Genomic DNA, 15742 nt, shown 5'->3' with positions numbered 1-15742 from the left:
TGTCCATCAAAGTGCTGCAATTTCGGCACCAATATTATTCGCCCAACCTTTAGCTCTTCTTTATTACTTCAAGATATCTTGTTTAGGGCTACCTTGGGTAGCCAACATGCTACCCCTCACCAGACCAATGGCATCCAATACAAGCATTGCAATATTTGCACCTAGTTGGAGTGTCTTCTCACCAAAGACAACACCAACACTTGGCTCCCACAGGCTGTTCAAAAAATTGATCCAAAAGTGGTCAAATCTTTCACATAACACATGACACAACTACTTCTCCAATTCTATTGTACTTTTATCCCTAGTTAGGGCATGTGCATGCTGCAACAACCCTCAAATACCCACTCAAACAACCTCCCTTTTGTTGCAGCCTAGACAAGGAAGGTTCCTCCTTTCATGCGCTATTGTTCTGGGAACTTTCTAGCCCCTAATAGCTCCATGTTGTCTGGTTTATAGTGGCTAGGACTAAGGCATACCACAAACCTATGCTACCACCTACAACCCACTCAAAACAACCATACCTTACCTCTTTTCTGCCTCAATGAGCCCTTGAAATAACTCCTCCTTACCTCGACCTTCCAGCAAGGTACTCAGCCTTCTCTCCAGCATACAGATCCCTGAACTAGGCCTGAAATAGCCCTCTCCTCCTTCATTGGTCTACCTCTCCTTGCTGCGGCCCTAGAATAGAAAATCCTCTCCTCCATCAAGATCTTTTCTTCTTGTGTGTGTTGCACAAATGGATGCTCAAATGCCTCCTCCTCACCTCTTATTTATACACATAAGAGGGCTCCTCCAAAACATCATCTAAGGGTTGTCCAACTGTCAAGAAGGCTTACTAAGCTTAAGCCGACCTTGACTCTTATGGTGTCAACCCAACAATTAACTTCAAAAATTCATATCTCACTAAGGACAACTCAGAATTCGACAATTCTCAAAGTGTTGGATTCTCCTTTCCTCTCTCTATCATATCATGCCATCACATGTCCAAAGTGCTCCATGGAAATTCCCCAAACACGATTGGTGCAAAACCCCAAGCTTGGGTTCCAAGCCCACAAGTGACTCTTGTGGCACTTTTCCCTCCAAACCGCGAACCCTAGGGCTTGGAGTACCTCCCAAGCTACAAAAAAATCAACAAACATTACTATCAACCTCATAATATAATATTTTATACCTCCAATCTTCCCTAAGGCTTCAAGCACATGATGCACGAATCAAACAAATATCATAAAAATGTAGTAGTGATATCTTTCCTCAGTCCATGGTTAACCATATCACAATATGTGGACACAAGCCTCTTGAAGAGAACTCACTCTCTTCCAAAAATAGGAAGAATAATACAATGGAGCTCTCCAAGAGAGGGCGTGCAACTAAAATTAGGCATGATGATCAAGTCAACATGCAAAATGTCCACATAGAATTCACCACTCAAAAATGGATGCATGCAAAATATATTAAAATAATGTTCAACCTAGGAGGATGTGTACAAGGGTACATCTAGGAAAGCTTACAAAGTGCACCCTCCAAGGTGCATGAGAGATAAAACAATAAAATATTTCTCCTAGGAGAGTTTCAACCTCCAAAAAGCAAGTGGTCTAGGAAATGCATGTAACCAATCCACATGTGTGAATTCCAAGTCAACCAACTCCATGTATGAATGTGCAAGGTGCCAAGTAGATGGAGTGCTCCACAAGAGATGTAGTAGTCAAACCCCAAAATAGAAAGTGGAATATCTCCAACAAGACAAATCCAAGGTGATAAGGGAAAGTTAGGGTTTTGAGTCTTGACCATGCTAAAACTCCAATGAAATAATAAAATATATATCTCCAGCATTTCCACAATTGTATCCTAGAAGAATATGCTCAAATATAGTAAGATGAAGTAAATGCATGCAATGTTCCACATGTATCTCTCCAAGGTGCCACATGCCTCTCAATAATGTCCTCCATAACCACCTTGAATAAAATAATATATGTGTCAGGTCAAAGAGGTGAGGGAGCTCTCTAGTGAAGGTCAAAATATTACAAGTGTAGTTGAAATATCCATGCAATAAGATGAGAGAGCACTTAGGTGAGGTGCACCCTAGAGATCTATGCCATGTAACTACCTCAACCTCCCAACAAGTAATAAAATATCTTCTTGTGAAGTGTGCCCTAGGTAGAAGTGTCAAGGTGGTTAAAACTCATTATTGCCCACATCAAAATTGTGTTGTTTCCAATACCATCAATTAATTTCCCCAAACCATGTGCACAAGAGAGAGTGCACCCTAAGAGGATGTGTGAACTACCCCAACAATAGAATGATCATGTAATGCTTGGAAATTTTTTCCCAATTGAGAGTGCTCAATAATAAAAATTCAAATAACTGCCAAATAACCCCTCCAACTGTGAACAACTACTAAGCAAGTAGGGTGTTGAAGCCAATAACATCAAAGGTAATCCAATGAATTAATTTAACAACTAAATAGTTAAAACAACTTTAGCATGTGTGCACAAAGGTTAATGTTCTAATAAAACCATAGATCAACCTCCAAATAATCATCAACTGATTAAATCAAGATGAACATGTGTTCCAATGGGCGGGTGTGTGTTTCAACAAATATTGTGCCATGGAAAAATGATGTATCTCTTGGCAAAGACCACCATGATAATAACACAATGACAAAATGGAAGCTCCTCCTAGGTTGGAACCTAGGATTCTTTCATGGCCTCACTGTTAGAAATAAGTTCATTTAGTGTCATCTATTTTTACTCAATTTGACAATAATTATAAGGTATGTTGTGGCTACTGTATGCTTTATAATCTTTACATTTTCTAGACCTGAATTAATATTTTATCTTCCCTTTCCTCTAAGTAATTCTTTTTTATCTAATAGTTCATGTTTGGTATCTACTATTTACTTCTAACTCAAAATTGGTGCAAGATGGAATGAATGATAGTAATTTGAACAAGTGTTTTTTCTTTTTTAAATGTATGTTGCAAAATAATGATTTTTCTTTTATAAGTTACCTTTCAATTGTTTATCCACACTTATGTTCTCTAATCTAGGATTGTCCTCCATCGAAAACACTGATTTATGATCACAAGTAGTTAAAAAAGTTAATTTATATAAGCACACAATTGGATACTTTAAATAAGCTATCTCTGCCTAGAGGGAGTAGTAGTTGGACAGTGTTATCTATGTCCAGGGTTGAGCATTTGGGTTGGGAGAAACCTGTTGATGCAGATTTGTTGGTAGCTACTAACATTATAGTTATTATGTATACAAGTGGCAATAATGGGATGCCCAAGGTTGGTACAAATTCTTTGGTTGGAATTTATATGAAGGAGGTGGTAGTAAGAAGGTGGAGAATGAAAAACACTTTCTTTTAGAATTTCTTGTGTATATACCCACATTAGATGTCAATTTCAAAATATGCCCTACAATACTGACCTTCCTAACCTTTTACCCATCAAAACTATAGATATCTAGGAAATCTTCTCTTTAATATTTTTGAGCATAGAAATATGGTTCTAAAACAAACCAAGTAATTCCTTACCTTTTTTTCATCTTTTTCCTTAAAGGTTGATAGACCAAAGTTGGTCTCAATGGATGTAGAGCCAACAACTTAATATAATGATGTGGATTTTTAATCATTCTCCCCTTAAAGGAAGTAAGGAAATCAAAGCAAAGGTGAGATTGATGTAGTATTAAATGGAAAGTTTCAAAACATAACAAAGTTTAGAGTTTATGGATGCTGACATACTGCTATAAAACGATTGTATATATAAAAATGTATTTTAATTTTGAAACCTCTTTACATTAGAGTGTGCATGCTATTGTCAAGCACATACAATTAATCTAGTTTTGCACCCTTGCAAACAGGGCATATTCTTTGAATATGCACTATTGAACTAAAAAAAAATTACTTTCATGATTTCACATATTTCTTGGAAATTGTCAGTCCTTGGAGTTTTCTGGTCCTTTAGTTTTCTTTATATTGATCATAATGTGGTGGTTTATTTATTTGTTGTTTTAAATGATTTACATTGAAATTATTCTCCCAATCCTTTCAAGTTTTGGAAGATGAAATGGAAAACCTGAGGAACTAGAGTTTGAATCTACCATTGATGGTTTATAAAAACACAACCATCTTTAGAGACATCTTCTTTAATTACAAGTTGCAGTTGTAAAAACACTTACTAGAAAGTGGTGACTTTTGGCTAAATCTAGTCTATCGTGTAAACCCTCCAATAATGTTATGTGAATTATATGAAATTATAGAAACAGTTCAAAATCTAATCCATGTATCTAAGAGGCACTGACTACCCCATGTTCAACTTCCAAATCTGCCCACAAAACTCAAACTGGGAAATTGAGGCGCTAAATCCTCACATTACATTATCCAAATGAAACAAGGCCTTCACATCAAGAATACAAGGGTTTCCTACAATAGAAATCAATAGGTGAAAACATTACTATCAGCCTCACAATAGAAGATTTTATACCTCCAATCTTCCCTAAGGTTTCAATCATATGATGTACAAATGGAGTCCAAGGGGAAAGCTTCTCATTCCCCCAAAGTCATGAATATGTTAGGCAATAAGAGTTGTTATGCCTACAAGGTTTAGGCTATTTCTCTCCATGGAACTATGAATTTGTGTTTTTTTCTTCATTTTTGGATCATGCTTATTTGACTTCTATCAGTTTATGCCCATTAGATGATGGGTTTGAGTATTTACAATTTATTTTTTACCAGATATGGATTTATCCAAAAAAAATTAGGGTTTGAACCATAGTTGCTTCTTGGGTCATGGTCTAGAGTTATTTTTCTCCATTTTAGGCCAAGAATTCCATTGAATTTTAATATTTCTCATCTACTTTTGCATTGTGGGTTATGAATCTAAGTGCTTTCATGGTCATTGCTAATATGGTTTTTTGCTTGGCTACCATTTATTTTCGAGGATTTTAAACATGGAATGATATCTTACTCTGGTTGTGTTATTGTAGACTTGTTATATATCCTCCTTTCACTTAGTACCATGGGAATCATTGGGGCTGGTGGAGTGACCTATGGGGAATACAAGTATGAGAATCTTGACAAAGGCATATCTGGGACAACCAAAAAATTGAGAATTTTGATCACTAGAGCTGGTGGGTTCACTTCCTTCCGTATTACCCCAAGATTGAAATCTGAAGGGCACTACATTTTTTCCTCTTATTAGAAGACGAATGAGCACATGAATGAGGATATGTTCTGCAATGAATTCCATATTGTGGATCTAAGAGTTATGGACAATTTCTTGGTTCTTACCAAAGGAGTTGGCCATGTTTTCAACTTGGCTACAAACATCGTTGGTATGGGATTCATTTAGTCTAATCACTCTGTTATTATGTACAAAAACACCATGGTCATATTCAACATGCTTGAAGTTGTGTGAATCAAAGGTGTTAAAAGGTGAGACCTTGTTTTGTTTATGCACTTTGGATTGCATTGTTTGCCATTTTTCTTTACCGAACTAGATCCATTTTGACCCTGTTCTATTGAATGCCCAACCAAGTATCAAAAGGGATATATTTTTAGAGGTGAAAATCTATTCTATAGTACAAAACTTTGGGAAATAGTTTGTACTTCAAGGGATTTATCCTCTTAATGCTTGACAGTTTTGAAATTAAAATGGATTTATGCTAGTTTATACAAGTACTATCTGTAACTTGTTATTACTGAAAATTGAAACTCCCTTGTTATAAATCGTGGAAATAATGTTTGAGTCCCATAGAATATCAAATTATTTACAAAATAAAAATAAAAATTACTCTCACAATACAAAACATAAAATTATTTGCAAAAAAATGTAACCATTTTACTCTCATCATCACATCCTGTTTGATTGCTCGACATAGCATATCTCTTCGTAAGCTATTTGTTGCTCTGCAGGTTTTTCTATGCTTCTAGTGCATGCATTTATCCTGAATTCAAATAATTGGAGACCAACGTGAGCTTGAAGGAGTTTGATGCTTGGCCAGCTGAGGTATGTAGCCATATGTTGCTTTAAAACTCTAGTAATGCTATTTGGTGCTATCTCAGATTCTCACATAACATTTTGGTCATAAGGCAATGCAAGATCTGAGTACTGAAATTTGTTTAGGAAGAGGTTGGATGGTTGATGAGAAGCATTTATCTGTGATGCTATATGGTAGTCCAAACTGATTTCAAGGTTACTTTCAACTATTAGAATTAACTGAATATTCATAAAGTTATTGTAAGAGCACACCTTTGAAGTAGGACACTCTAATTTGTTAGTGGTACACTCTAGATATATCAGTGGCCTTTGTAAGTTGGAGAAGTGATGTAATTCCATAAGACTTGGTTTATCATAGTAACTAATTTGTTAGTTATTAACCTTTGATTATTGTCCTACAATTGTTAGATCCAGATTGGTTCCCTAGCTAGAAGAGTTGTCTTATGCAAGATTAAGTTGTTATAGCTCATTCTCACTTGAACTGTTTACTAACTAAGGCTCCTGCTACCTTTTGTAGGAAGACAATCACATCTACTGATAGGTTTGAAATATTGGGGGACAACAAGCAAACATGATCCTTTAAATTCATTGATGCATGTGTGGAGGGTTGTTAGGTCCCTATAATATTAGTGATCCCCCCATCACTATTGTCGTAGTATCCCTTATTGTTATTATTGTGCCCCTATTGTCCCCATATTGTTATTATTGTGCCCCATAGAATCCATCTATTGTTATTTTTATGCCTTTATATTATTATTGTTAGGTCGACTTGGTTATATTGTGACCCCATAGACTCGTATATATGGAAAGGAGATTTTGTCATTTGAATAATCTAAGAATTGTTCATTTGTGTAATGTAAAGGAGGTTGCCCCCTTGAAGAGGCTTATTTCTAAGGCGTTGATCTATCTTTTCTATCTTTTTGTGAGTTGGTTTCATAACATTTGGTATCAGAGGTATGATTCTAGGGTTTCGCTACTCCAAACAGGCCATCATGCCATTTTCGTTATAACTTGTTTTCTGTGACATTTCAGAAGCTAAAACAAAAACCCATTTGGGAAAAAATAGTTCGGAACTTCGGGCCCAAATTTCAGAGCTTTTCTTGCTATATTTAAGTTGATATGATTTGAGGAGCTTGGCCTTTTTGTAGACTCCCGAATTACATTCCAAACAGGTGACCTGGGGAAAAGTGTCATAACTTTTGTTTTCAGCATCAGGTTGAAATCTCATAAGAAGTTTCTAAAAGAGGATGGCGTCTAGTTTTCTGTATATTAGGTTCAGGTACTAAGGTCAAAATAGTGACATGTGACACATCGTACAAGTTTTCTCTATTGAACTAGTCTATAATCAGGTCACTGTGGGAGATTTGGCATAACTCTTCCTTGGAGAAGTGAATTTTTTATCAGACTGGTAGCATTGGAAGGAGGATATAGAGGGATACTATAGGTCATGATTTCATAATTAGGATATCCAAAATTACAGAGGGACATCAGATTCAATATCGAGCTCCTACAAGTGAGAAAAAGGTGTGTATTTTTTAAATTTTTGCATAAGCTTGGTTTGAAAAAATAGTTTGAAGGAATTCAAAGGGCATAGTGAAGCATTATTATTGGTAATTGATGCCCTGAAGAAAGAAAATGGAAACACCTAGTAAGAAACCTAAAAGCTCTAGCATGACAGATGAAGAAGAGGAAGAAATGCAACATGATATATCAATATTACGAAACCAAGTGCAACAAAATTCACTCGCACAAAAGGTAACAAAAAATAAGATGGATGGTTTAAAGAAATACATAGAAGCTAAGATGAATGACTTGGAAGCTAAGATGGATGGCATGGAAACTAATATGGATGGCGTGGAAGCTAAGTTGGATGGCATGGATGCTAAGATGGAAGCTAAGATGAATGGTATGGACACTAAGATGAATGGCATGGACGATAAGGTGAAAGAATTGAAGATAAATTTGAATAAGTTGCTACAAAAAATGGTTACTAATGGTGAAAGGGTAGTAAAATAAACTCATGATGAGAACAAAATAAATGTTAATCATGATTTCATAGACTCTAATGTTGGATTGAAGACCCACCATGTTCCAAAAATTGATATGAGGAAGTTTGATGGCAAGGATCCCGGAACATGGATACGATAGATGGAGAAATTTTTCGATCTCCATAATGTGTAAAACACACAAAAGGTACGTATTGCAGCTTTATATTTGGAACCAAATCAGTTTGTATGGTATCGATGGATTTTCTCTCATAAACAAACTGTCACTTGGGCAATTTTTACAGAAGAAATGATAGCACATTATGAGGATACAAAAAGCAACACGTTTTTTAGCCAATTGTTAAATCTCAAACAAAAGTGTTCAACGACGGATCACATTAAGGACTTCCAAAAATTGAACATAAGGGTAAAAGATATTCCAGAGGAGCATAGGATTGATGTGTTCATAGGGACTTTAAAGGATAATATCCAACATGAGGTTCGCCTTTGGGAACCTGATTCATTGGAGAATGCATTCAGGTTAGCAAGAAAAATGGAAAGAAAAATGATGGCAACCAGGAAGCCTACCACTCACGACTATAAAGGTAGAAGTGTTGTTGCCCCTAGCCTTCCACAACCTACAAGGTTGACACCAGAACAATTGGAAGAAAAAAGAGCAAAAGGGCTTTGTTATAGTTGTGATAGCAAATACACTAAAGGTCATAAGTGTGCTGAGAAGAAATTATTCTACATAGATTGTGAAGAGGAGGAAGAAAATGAATAATAAATGTCAAAAGAAGAGGATATACTCCAGGAACAAACCCTAGATAAAGACGAAATGAATCCAACCATATCTTGTAATGCATTGGCTAGAATTACCACTCCTCAAACTATCAAGATAGAAGGACATATCAAGAAGAAAAAGGTAATATTGTTGATTGATTTAGGAAGTACCCATAATTTTATTCACTGTAAGATAGAAAAGGAATTGAATTGCTTCCTATATCCAGCACCAGAGTGTCAAGTGATGGTTGCAAGTGGAGAAACCATAAATTGCTCTGTAAAGTGCCATAATATCAAGTTATCCATGGGAGAATATGTACTGAATAGCCTAATGCTTTCCATTCCAATGGATGGTGGTGATGTTGTACTAGGAGTCCAATGTGTACAATCCTTGGGTACAATAGCTTTTAATTTTCAAGAACTTTTCATGAAGTTTTTTTGCAGAAGGAAAGGAAGTTGAATTAAGGGGTATTGCAGGGAAACCGGGAAACATAGTCAGCTCTAATGGTATGAAAAAACTTCTAAAGAAGTAACAATGAGGTGTAATTACACAATTATGTTCGCTAGATGTTCCCACATCTAAATCATGTATTTCACCGGATCTCCAAAAAGTCTTGGACAATCATTCCAAGGTATTTGAGACTCCCAAAGGTCTCCCACCTATTCATGATCATGATCATGCTATTCATTTGGTTCCAGGAAGTGTTCCTCCAAACATTAGGCTATATAGATATCCCTATGCCCAAAAGAGTGAAATTGAACATATGGTTGCAAAAGTGCTAGAAGCTGGTATAATTCAACCTACTCAAAGTTGTTTCTCTACTCAAGTAGTATTAGTTCACAAGAAGTATGGATCATGGCACATGTGTCCAGATTATAGGGAGATCAACAAGCTCACTATTAAAGATAAATTTCCCATTCCTGTCATTGATAAATTATTGGCTAAATTGCATGGATCAATTTACTTCACCAAGTTGGATCTTCGTTCAAGATAATATCAAATCAGAATGAAGACTAAAAACATTCCAAAGAACACATTTAGAACTCACGAGGGTCATTATGAATTTTTGGTCATGCCTTTTGGCCTTACTAATGCACCTTCTACATTTCAAGGTTTGATGAATTCCATTTTCAAACCCTTCCTTAGAAAATTTGTGTTAGTATTTTTTGATGATATACTAATCTATAACAAGTCTTGGTAGGATCATGTCCAACATGTTGACATGGTGCTCAAACTATTTGAGGAGAAAAAATTATATGCAAAAATATCCAAATGTTTCTTTGGAGTACAAGAGGTGGAATATCTGGGTCATATTGTATCTCATGAAGGTGTTAAGGTAGACCCTAGAAAAATTAAAACCATTAAGGAATGGAAAATCCGCACATCCATAAAGCATCTATGAGGATTTCTTGGGTTGACATGGTATTATCGCAAGTTTGTTAAGAATTATGGGAGAATAACAGCACCTCTAACAACATTATTGAAGAAAGATGCATTTTCATGGACTCTAGAAGCAACGAAGGCCTTTGAACATCTTAAAGAAGCAATGTTCCAAGCACTAGTCTTAGCTACACCAGACTTGACAAAAAACTTTATTGTGGAATCTAATGCCTCAGGAAATGGAATCGGTGTTTGTTTAATGCAAGAAGAAAGACCCATTGCTTTCAAAAGTCATCCAATCAAAGGAAATTATTTACACAAAGCTATTTATGAGAAGGAAATGTTGGCAACAGTACATGCACTTAAGAAATGGCGACCTTACCTAATAGGAAGACACTTCAGGGTAAAAACAGATCATGATAGTCTTAAATACTTTAGAATTGTAGCAAAAATGTGTCACAAAGATGTTAGGTTATCACATTGAAATCATCTACAGAAAAGGGAAGCAAAGTGTTGTGGCAGATGCACTCTCAAGAAAGGATGAGGATGTGGAAGCATTTCTTTGCACCATTTATATTATCCAACCAGATTCGATAAACGAAGCAAGGGATGAATGGAAGAATGACGAGGAAGTGTTGGCACTCATTCAAAAGATACAACAAGATCCCAGTACATCTGATACATTTATCTATAAAAATGATTTGTTATGGTCCAAGGATTGGGTATAACTATGTAGGAATTCCCAACTCAAACAAAAGATTCTTAGGGAATTACACACGTCTCCCTTAGGAGGGCACTCAGGATTTCTAAAAACCTACCACAGGGTTAAGAAGGATTTTTTTTGGGATGGCCTTAAATCGGATATTCAAACGTTTGTAGCAGAATGTTTGGTTTGCCAACAAAATAAAGTTGAAACAATTAAGACTCCAGGACTATTACAACCTTTATCCATTCCAAGCCAACGTTGGGAAGAGATTTCAATGGATTTTATCACAGGTTTACCCAATTCTAAAGGAAAGAGTGTTATCATGGTGGTAGTGGACAGACTTACCAAGTATGCACACTTTTGTGCATTATCTCATCTGTTTAGAGCAAGTACAGTTTCTATTGCATTTCTGAAAATAATTCAAAAGCTACATGGAAACCCAAACATTATTGTAAGTGACAAAGATCCCATTTTCACTAGAAATTTTTGGATAGAATTATTTTCTTTTCTTGGTACTCAGTTAGCTCAGATCTCATCTTATCATCCTCAATCTAATGGGAAAACTGAGATAGTAAAAAAATGTTTGGAAGGATATCTTCATTGCTTTGTATCTGGAAAATAGGCACAATGGGTCAAATGGTTACCTTTGGCTGAATGATGGTATAACACTTCCTTCCATACTACAACAAAAATGACCCCATTTATGGCACTTTATGGATATCATCCACCATCCATCACATCATATTTAAGAGAAAATTCTAAGGTTCAAGCAGTGGAAGATCACATCAAGCATCAACAACAAGTTCTCCAACTCTTAAAGGATAACCTCACCTTGGCACAGAATAGAATGAAACAGCAGGTAGATCAACATCACAGTGAAAGAAGTTTTGATGTAGGTGACTGGGTATTCCTACGGCTACATTCATATAAAAAAATGTCCTCAAGCAAGCTAAGAAGGATAACAAATTATCACCATAGTATTATGGTCCATACAAGGTGTTGCAAAAGATAGGTACTATGGCATACAAATTGGAGCTTCATGTGGCTTCTCGAGTGCACCCTGTTTTCCATGTTTCATGCTTAAAGAAGGTTATAGGTGACAACTTCTAGTTCAGACAATATTGCCTGAACTTGATGAGGAAGGAAAAATCATATTAGAACCTGAAGTAGTCAAAGAAACAAGAACTCAACAACTACGAAATAGATTAATTTCGTAATATCTCATCAAGTGGAAGGACTTACCCATTGAATATTCCACATGGAAGGATGAGAATTTTATATAGAAGCATCCAGAACTACTCAAGCATTGAGGACAATTCTTTTTTGGAGGAGAGGGGCATGTCAGGTCCCCATAATATTAGTGATCCCCCCATTACTATTGTCGTTGTATCCCTTATTGTTATTATCGTGCCCCTATTGTCCCCATATTGTTATTATTGTGCCCCATAGAATCCCTCTATTGTTATTTTTGTGCCTTTATATTATTATTTTTAGGTTGGCTTGGTTATGTTGTGACCCCGTAGACTCCTATATATAGAAATGGGGTTTTGTCATTTGAATAATATAAGAATTGTTCATTTGTGTAATGTAAAGGAGGTTTCCCCCTCTAAGATGCTTTTTTGTAAGGCGTTGATCTATCTTTCCTATCTCTTTGTGAGTTGGTTTCATAACAAGGGTGTACTAAGGTACCCAAGCTTGGAATGGCTTTTCAAATTCAGTTTTGGACCTAATTATTTTAACCTGTTTATTCATATTCATGTTGTTGCTTCTTATAAATACTTATGTCGATATTCCAAGTTGACTAAATCATACTTTAGAGACCCAGTGAATATTGGCAGTGATGTAATGGTCAGCATGAATGAGATGGTTGAAATGGTGTCAAGCTTTGAGAATATAAAGTTGTCGATACATCACATTCCTAGTCTAAAGGGTGTACATGTTCAGAATTCTGAATATACATTAATTAAGGAAAAGCTAGGCTGGGTGCCAACCATGAATTTGAAGGTAAGGTTATAGGTATTATATTTTCATATTGTTAAACTACATGCAATTCAATGGCCCTTATGCATCGATGGATAACAGAGTCACATTTGTTTACTTCTGGTTTTGGCGGGATGGCTTGAGAATTACTTATTTCTGGATCAAGGAACAAATTGAGAAGGAAAAGGCTCAGGGAATTGATCTTTCCATCTATGGGTCTTCCAAGGTGGTTGGCACTCAAGCCCCTGTTCAACTTGGTTCTCTTCTTGCTACTAACAGAAAGGAATGAAGGTCAATCTCTGGTTAAGGGGATAAATAATAAATCAGTTTTCTATAAGTGTGCAAGATGGTTCATAGTTGTAGTAGATCAAAAACATTTTTCCTGCTATTATCCATTTTCTCTTTGGTTTAATAAGTTCATTTAGATGGTTTTTTCATGTGATCTGAATCATTGCAAGAGGGAGGAAACTTCTTTTATGGAAAAGAGCGTGGAGCTAAAAGATCCTCAAAACCTAGACTAATGCAACTAAAAGATAGTTAAGAATTCTTGGTTGCCACCTTTGTTATTATATACCATATGTCTTTTTTTGCAAGCACTCAAAGTAATGTTTGGTCACTCTTAAAGCATTAATATCACCCTTGAACCATTTGTGTGTAACTCTTGGTATACATAAAACCATGCAGTGTGTTTGGAGGTTATAAAGATATTAGAAAATCCTCTCTTCTCTTTCTCGAGTTTGGAGTTGTTCTTTTGAAAATATCTTGTAGTGTATATGTGAAGTTTAAGAGTTTTTCATTTCAAAGAGAATTATGATAGTTTTAAAGTTTAACATTTAGAGATGGAATTGACTAATATTGACTCATTGATAGTATTTAGGCAGGTCTATTGAGATATTATTGTTACAAACTCTGTAGAAGACAATTTATGTATTCTTATGATCCATCAATCCTGCACTGAAGAGTGATGTATTTTTCAAATAATTGACGTGGTTGATACATTCTGAACTGTAATTTATATTAAATTTGTTACTCACAACAGTACATTTATGTTTCTTAGATTATAAGCTTGGGAGACTGATTGAAGCTATAATGCAAGCCTAAAGGAATGCCTTGCGCCCTATACCAAAAACTTTTGATTTGGAAAATATGTCTGACCAACATAATGTGGATATGGAATCACATATTTATCCTGGTGAATGATTGAATCTCATGGATGCTCCAATTTTTCCTGATTATCAGGCTGTAAGGAGCAACGTAAGTTGTAGTTTCAGAAACATAGGAAGTCAATCTAGTGGTCGTAGTTATTTCGTCAATGGTTGGGCCACTGGCAGTGTAACAAATTCTGATATTTCAGCTAATCAGGGATGCACTTCTAAAGATAAAATGGTTATTGGCTGGAATCCAATTTCAAATGTGTAGTCAACTTCAAGGCTTGAAAGGCAAGTGATGGACTCACATGTCCTTCATTTTGAAAGCATGTTTGTGGATGCCCTCAACAACCAGCTCATGGATGATCGTCTACATATTCGTTCAATATGTAACTATGGAACTACTTCTGATGGTTTATAATGTCAGCACCAATAAGACAAAAATTTTAATTGAAGGGAAACCATTCATGGATTTAAGTTTTTGTCCTCACCCAACTCAATTTGCTAGATCAGAATCTAAACAAGTAACCTATGCTTGTAGTAGTGTGGTTGGATGTATGCTAGAGAACAATAATGGACGTGCCAATAATCCTATGGATGGTATACAAGCATCATGTAAAATAAATACTGTGAAAATCATTTTAGGTCCATCATATTTAGATGTCCTCCCATGTTCTTGACAATGGGATGATAGCCACCTCTGCCTTACAACTCCTGAATGACACACCATCGATAGCAACCTAAATATTCCTGCTACCACTGCAAAAATTCATATTGTTAGGCATGTAGAAGAACTAGTCATACCCATGGCTAGTGTAGGTGATGTGGGTCCAGATTTCAGAGGTTTATCTATGGTTGGGCTATCAGAAGCTCCCCAGAGAGTTGTTCGAGCAAGACAAAACCCTCCACATCAACATGAAATTTGTTTACCTCAAATATGGCTATCTAGAAATGTTGGAAGGTATATACCTTTCTTGCAGCCAAATTCTTCACATTCCAGGAGATGGTTTTCAGGTGACCAGTCTACAGACACAGGTCCAGCAGGTGTAAGCACTAGTGCCCAACTGCGCCAGCCTAGTATGTTTCATGTGTCGACTAATATATAGAGGAGTTTGCATTTAATTGGATGGAATGAAATTTATTCTATGCCTAGTCTTGGCAATGCTTCCAGCTCTAATGCTAGTGCAAGTGAGCATTCATCTTCTCAGCAAGAAGAAGCTAGTTCAAGAAACATGATGATGGGTATTGCTAGTAATACCTAGTTTCTTGAAAGCTTGGAGAACATAACAACTAACCATGAATCTAGAAATTGGGTTCCAATGAACTGAAATCCAAATGTACCTAGGGATATTGCTTCTTCAATGCTACATCCGCTACCAAGTATGCCTTGGGGATCACATCATATTTCATTCACACAAGCACCTAGGAGAAGTAGTGGTTCTTCTCAAGGACAAGGCTTATCATCATCTATTTCCAAGCCTTCATAGGGTAGTCATTTTAATCCTTCTCAGAATATTCATTCCTCTTCATCATTAAATGTGTTTGTGCCACCAGTCACTAGTTTGCAAGTCCCATAATATCTTAGATCAGTCGTAGTATTGATGGAATTCCAGGGCGATGGGTTGGTAGGTGTACCATTTGGGTTGCTGCAAGAAATTACTATTGAAGGTGATGGATGCAATAGAATAATGACCGAGGTTTATATCTTACCAAGATTTTTTAATGAAGCTTAGTTTTAGAGACAATGACTAGTATATTA

The 15742-nt window shown here is 36.1% G+C and overlaps 1 pseudogene; it reads left to right on the top strand.

Annotated features, from left to right (window-relative positions):
* Positions 1 to 5019: 5019 nt before the first annotated feature.
* Positions 5020 to 13124, top strand: LOC149145194 (GDP-mannose 3,5-epimerase 1-like; annotated as a pseudogene).
* The last annotated feature ends 2618 nt before the right edge of the window (positions 13125 to 15742 follow it).

This window comes from Pinus tabuliformis, chromosome X, assembly GCF_031772625.1.
Source record: "Pinus tabuliformis cultivar Carrire ecotype Pingquan chromosome X, CPIR1, whole genome shotgun sequence".
In the NCBI taxonomy this organism is placed as follows: Eukaryota; Viridiplantae; Streptophyta; class Pinopsida; order Pinales; family Pinaceae; genus Pinus; species Pinus tabuliformis.
This window is presented reverse-complemented; position numbering and strand designations above follow the sequence as displayed.